This window comes from Garra rufa, chromosome 17 (genome assembly GCF_049309525.1).
Source record: "Garra rufa chromosome 17, GarRuf1.0, whole genome shotgun sequence".
Taxonomy (NCBI): Eukaryota; Metazoa; Chordata; class Actinopteri; order Cypriniformes; family Cyprinidae; genus Garra; species Garra rufa.
The window spans coordinates 43738105-43744113 of record NC_133377.1 but is presented as its reverse complement, the minus strand read 5'-3'; positions in this window follow the sequence as shown (position 1 = coordinate 43744113).

Genomic DNA, 6009 nt, shown 5'->3' with positions numbered 1-6009 from the left:
AGAAATAAAAAACTGAAAAGTTCCCGTTGCATAAGTATTCACACCCTTTTCTGGGACACTCGAAATTTAGCTCGGGAGCATTCACATTGCTTCTAGATGTTAAACTGTGGCAAATTCATTTGAATGAGTCTGATTTAGAAAGGCACACACCTCTCAGAAAAGGTCTAACAGCTGAAAATGCAGATCAGAGCAAAAACCAAGTCCTGAGGTCAAGATAAATGTATGTGTAACGGAGAAGGCTCCCAGACCTCCTTCTCTTCCGTACCACCAGAGGGAACCCTCCCCTGAATATTAATTCGGCCATATTCGGACTCCATCTCCCACAGTCCATCCTGGGAGTGACACACACACACACACACACACACACACACACACACACACACACACACACACACACACACACCTGCACCTCATTACTGACTTCATATAAACCACACACACACTCTGACTTCGAAGTCTTTGTTATGGTGATTCATGTTACATTTGCATACTGTATTGTATAAATGAAAGTAAAACCGGCAAGGTGAGGCTCTGTCTTGTTTTATTTTGTTTATTTAACGTTACCACAGGATAGTTAAATATAGGTTGCGTGTGGTTAAGAAAATGCGCGAGATAAGACCACTACAATCTGTTAACGGTCTAAACAAATACATTTTGACTATACTTATAAAATATTTAAGTTTATATGTATTTAAATTTGAAAGGAAGATAATTTTCAATATTTATTTACGTTAAATCATAATCTGCGTGATCCTGCCATTGATTTGCTTTGATAACGTTCCAGGGCATTCCAAATGAGCGATTATTGTCAGCGAAGTCCACTTCAGGGGATATACTGTGCTAAGGGAGTAGGGAGCAGTGAACACTGCGTAGGGACCCTGTCGATCGGAACGCACCATTGATTTGCCCCGGCTATCATCTCTTATATATGTTTGCAATACATGAATTATGAAAATATGACAATATTTGTTTGCAATACATGAATTATGAAAATATGATAATTCATGTATTGCAAACATATATTGTCATGTGTTCATAATTCATGTATTGCAAACATATATTGTCATATTTTCATAACTCATGCATTGCAAACATATTTTTGAAACTATCTGAATCATGAAAATATCAAAAACAATAACAACTAGATAAAAAAGTTTGTCAAGACAAACTTTAAGTTGGCTTGAGAAAGCCGGACCAGAAAGTTTAAAGAAGTTTAAAGAAGTTTAAAGAAGTTTGAATAAGTTTAAAAAGTTTCACTTCACTTTATTTATAAAGCACTTTACAACTGCACCTGCAGACCAAAGCGCTGTACAATCAGCATCTTAAAAAACAAACACATAACAACAACAACACATAAAAACAACATGCAACTTGAAATACAAATACTAGCCCAACCTCTCAAAAGGCTAATGACAAGAAATAATTTTTAACACTAACTTTAAATACATTCAAAGAAGCGATCTCTCTTAGTTCAAGAGGCAGACTATTCCAGAGGTTTGGACCCGCTACAGCAAAAGCCTGATCACCTTTAAACTTTAAATGAGATTGAGGGACGGAAAGCAAAAACTTATTATTTGACCTTAAAGACCTAGGTGCTTGATGAAGAGCAATAAGCTCAGATACATAAGCAGGAGCTATTCCATGCACTGCTTTAAAAACACACAGCAGAGTTTTATATTTTATCCTAAATAGTTTAAAAGTTTTAAGTTTGATGGTTTTCATTCTGAAATAGTTTAAAGTTTTCAGCAGTTTTAAAGCTTGAAGATAGATAGATAGATTTCAGTCTGAAATAGTTTGAAGTTTAAAGTAGTTTTAAAAGCTTCAAGTTATGCCGAGTTCAGACTGCACGATTTTCTTTTTTTGTCATTGAACTTTTTTTATTTTGAACTTTTATACCCCACACAACATGAAATTCACAATACAAAAACAACATTCAGGAAAATAATGAAAACCAATTATAATAAAAATAATAACAAAACAACAATTATAACATAAATATTAAATATTAAATAATGCAACAGACAGCCAAAATGACAACCCTTCAATTTTTCCTTTACATGCTCTCCAAATAATGTAAAAAGCTACCCCATTTCTGATTGAAAGTATGGGTGGAGTCCTGAAGTCTTGCCAACATGCGTTCATATGATACAGTAGAAGTCATTAGCTCAATCCAATCCTTAAAAGAGGGAGTGTCAGAGTTCTTCCAATTTCGCAACACCAGTCTCGCAGCCATAATACATCCTGCAACAACTAGCCCAGCCTGTGCTTTAGATATCCCCTTCCGTAGAGTGAATGTATCACCAAGAAGACAAACTCTTGGTGAATAAGGTAGAGATTGTCCCAGCCATTTCTCAAGGTTTTGAATAACTCTTGTCCAGAATGGAGCCACCAAATGACAGTCCCACATTAAATGTAAGAAGGTGCCCACAGAATGACCACACTTCCAACAGTGGTTATTTTGCATTAATCCTAGCCTATGCAGTCTTACTGGGGTCCAGTAATATCGATTAATTATCTTGTAATGTATGAGTTTACTTCTAACATCTCTCACAGGACCCCCTATACCAGAAACTACTGCTTCCCATTCACCCTCTTCAAATTCCACCTCCAAGTCCTTCTCCCAAACAATTCTTAAGTTATCACTTTTTCCATACATGTTGTTTGCAGCAATCTTATAGACAAAAGATGTAGTTTGTACTGACTTTGACATTTTTAGAAACCCTAATAAAACATTCTCTTCTGCTCCTGCCTTATATTCCACAGATCTTATACTACTATGTAATTGGATATATTTCCAGAAATCCCCTTTATCTAATAATTTGAACTTGTCTTTCAACCCTTGAAATGAATACAGTGCCTTCTGTCCATATAAATCACCAATTGTTTTCAGGCCTTTTTTACACCAATCCTTCCAATACACTGTTTTCTTTCCTATCTTAATAGCCGGGTTATTCCATAATGAAGAATAGCCTTGTTTATAATGGGACAAATTAAATATCTTATGTACTTTTTTCCAAACCTGCTGTGAGTGTTCCAATATAGGGTTAACTTCCCCATCCACCATAAAATGTAAAGATTTCTGAGATAAAGCATCAATAACACTGAATGGAGAAGTCAGAGTTTTCTCTATTTCCATCCAGCTTATACCCTCTACATTACCACCTGACCAGTGCTTACATATTTTAATCATCTCAAATGCAGTATTATAAAGCTCTATATTTGGCAGTGCTAAACCCCCCTTTATTCTAGTGGCAAACATTTTTTTCATACTTATTCTGGGTTTCTTCCCACAAAAAATCTCTAACTAACTGATCGTATTGCTTAAATACGGATAATGGAAACTCCACAGGAATCATCATAGAAATATAATTAATCCTTGATGATACCATCATTTTAATTGCACTAACCTTCCCCCACAAAGACAAATTTAACAATTTCCATTTGTCAAAGTTTGTTCTAACACTTTGAAACATAGGGGTTATATTTATCTGAACAACATCATATAAGTCCCTTGACAGCCTAATACCTAAATACTTCATCCCAGTTGGTATCCATTTAAAGGAAAAAGCACTCACATCAGCCAGGGAACATCCCACTGACACTGGCATTACCTCTGATTTTTCCCAATTAACTTTGTAACCTGATATTTGAGAAAAATGTTCAATAATATCCATCACAACAGGTATAGAAGTACTTGGATTTGACAGTAAGAGAAGAATATCGTCAGCATATAAAAAACACTTGTATTCCCTCTCTCCCAACTGGACACCATTCACTCTTATTTCATTCCTGATTGCGACTGCTAAAGGCTCCAGAAACAAAGTAAAAAGCAAAGGGGACAAGGGGTCACCTTGTCTAGTGCCTCGTTTTAATTTAAAAAAGGGAGAAATAATGCCATTTGTAAGAACAGCTGCACGTGGGGCGGAATATAGCACCTTGACCCACTTAAGAAAAGTTGGCCCAAAGCCAAACATTTGCAACGTATGAATTAAATAACCCCACTCTACTCTATCAAATGCCTTCATCGCATCTAATGAAAAAGCAGCAACCGGAACATTCTCATTGCGGCTTTTCCAGATGAGATGAAGGAGTGACCGAAGATTATCAGAAGAAGACCTCCCTTTTATGAAGCCTACCTGGTCACTATGAACAATATTGGATAAAATGCCCTCCAACCTCAATGCCAATACTTTAGATAAAATTTTACAATCAACATTTTCTAAACTAACTGGTCTATAACTCCCAGGATCATAAAGATCCTTATCCTTTTTAAGAATTAATGTAATTAGTGCATCATTGAATGTTGGGGGCATTTGCTCCAGTGCCAATGTTTCTTTATAAACTCCTTCCAATATTGGCGCAACAATGTCAATATACTTCTTATAGTATTCGGCAGGAAAGCCATCTAAACCTGGTGACTTAGCAGCCTTCATTGACATTATTGCAGCCCTTATTTCAGATTCTTCTATTGGCGCATCTAACATCTCAAGCTGGTCTGAAGACAAGGTGGGAAGCGTAATTCTGGAGAAAAAATCCCTATATTTAGTACAGTCTGGAGATGACTCTGCTTCATATAATTTACTATAAAACTTTTCAAAGACCTTATTAATGTCCATGTTTCCAGTTACCACTTCATCTTTTTCATTTTTGATAGCCGAAATTAAGAAACTAGCATCCTTTTGTTTCAGTTGTCTTGCTAACAATTTATCAGTCTTTTCTCCACTCTCATAGAAGGCTGTACGCATCCTAAACATTGCGTACTCTGCCTTCCTATTGTAAATATCATTAAGCTGATATTTCAACTCACAAATTTGTTTCAAAATACTATCTGAAAACTTTAGTGACAATTCCCTATCTAAAACTTTAATTCTGGCCTCAATGTCTTTAACTTTTTCTTTATTCAGTCTCTTTACCAAGCTAGCCTGTTGTATTACGTTACCCCTAACAAAAGCTTTTGATGCTTCCCATACTGTTCCCAGCCTCCCTGTGGTACCAACATTAATCTCGAAAAATTCCTTCAAGTCAGCTCCCAATTTTGTGCTAAAATTCGAGTCCTGAAGCAAGGATACATTAAATCTCCAGACTGCACGATTTTCAAAGCAATCGCGTCACAGATGTTTTCACACTGCATGACTATCTGGGGTAGCATTCTGTCGCTGCTGTGTTCACACTGCATGATGGATCGGCGACAGGGGGTTTCACACTGCATGACTTTACAATAGGAAGAATCGCCGACAACTTTGTCCCGGTCCGCAAACTATATCTCACAACCAAACACACGCGAGAAGTGACATGGAAACAACGTGAGGTCAGTCGTGCAAGTTCTCACGTGAGTTCTCATGTGAGACTGGGATAATTATAAAAAAAAATGGTAGCCCGCAAGAAGCTTGTCATACAAATTGCATGTGCACTCATTTGCAGCGAAAAGAAAAGAAGCCGAAGCTATGCTTGTTGATACTGTGGTCTATACCTTCGTAACTCCTCCCCCAACTTCCCGCTGGCCTGGATGTTGCTGTCTCATTGGCTGTAGGTAATCGCCGATGTTATTTTCAGTCAGATCACCTTTCACACGGCATGATTTTGAATCGCCGACGATTCTCTCAGATCGCGTCTTTGATATTTCACACATTTGTCACTTGCGTGAATGAGCAGCGATTTGCCTGTGATTTCGGGCATTTGTCGGCGATTTCTGAAAACCTGTCGGCGAGTCAAAATCGGGGCTAAAATCATGCAGTCTGAACTCGGCATTAGATGCTAAGGTTCTCAGAGTGGTTGCTGGGGTGTTTCTATGTTGTTGCTAGGGTACCCGGGGTGGTTGCTAAGGTGTTGCTATGTCGTTGCTAGGGTACCCGTGGTGGTTGGTAAGGTGTTGCTATGCGGTTGCTAGGGTACCCAGGGTGGTTGCTAAGGTGTTGCTATGTGGTTGCTAAGGTACTCGGGGCGGTTGCTATGCGGTTTCTAGGGTACCCAGGGTGGTTGCTAAGGTGTTGCTATGCAGTTGCTAAGGTA